This window comes from Pediculus humanus, genomic scaffold, assembly GCF_000006295.1.
Source record: "Pediculus humanus corporis 1103172108248 genomic scaffold, whole genome shotgun sequence".
Classification (NCBI taxonomy): Eukaryota; Metazoa; Arthropoda; class Insecta; order Psocodea; family Pediculidae; genus Pediculus; species Pediculus humanus.
The window spans coordinates 57,285-58,218 of NW_002987817.1; positions in this window are offsets into that span (position 1 = coordinate 57,285).

Here is a 934-nt window from a genome sequence, read left to right on the forward strand (position 1 = left end):
AAAAAAAAAAAAAAAAAAAAAAACTTTTTAAATAATTAATTAATTAATTAATTAATTCATTTCGGTATTTTTACTTTACGGTTCGTTAATTTTAAATTTTTTAAATTTTAAAACATGGCATTAAAAATAATTTTCAAAAAATTTCTCTTAATTAATTAATTTTACGTAAAAAAAAAAAAAGAAAAGAAAAACTATTCGACTAATTTTTAGTATAATCGTAGTAGGTAAAAACATAAATAAAAAAAATTAAACAATAAAAAATAATTATTAATTAATAATTTTTTTAAATTCGGAGATTGAAAGGGATATTGATATAAAATGTCGTAAAAAAAAAAAATGAATTAAATTTTTAATTTTCAGTATGTCTCCTCTTTTTGATCTTTTTTTTTTTATCTCTTTCTCTCTCTCTCTCTCACTCTCTCTCTCTTTTTCTATTCGTTAGTTAATAATATCATTAATATTTTTTTAATTAATAACAACACAAACAAGCTGGATTTTATTTTTTTTTTTTTTTTTTTTTTTTCGTTTTTTGTTACTGTCGACGATTGATTATGTGTCACGATCGTAATAAAATAATAAGTCGAAGAGTTTTATCATTATTATTATTATTATTATTATTATCAGTATTATTATTATTACATCATTTTTCACATGGTTGACAGTTATTCGATATTCAGAATCATTTTTTTTTTTATATAATTCCTTATTTTTATAAAATTTTAATTAATTTTTTTGTTACCATCTATTAAATTTCTGTAGTCTATTATATGAGGGATTTTGTATGATAATTATCATTATTATTTAATCGATAATTATCTGGTGTAAATTATCATCATTAATTAATTTTTAAAGATGGCGAATGTCAAAACCTTTTTTTTTTTAAAAAATAATTTTTAATTAATTGCAATGGAAAAAAATTTTCTAATAGTATTTT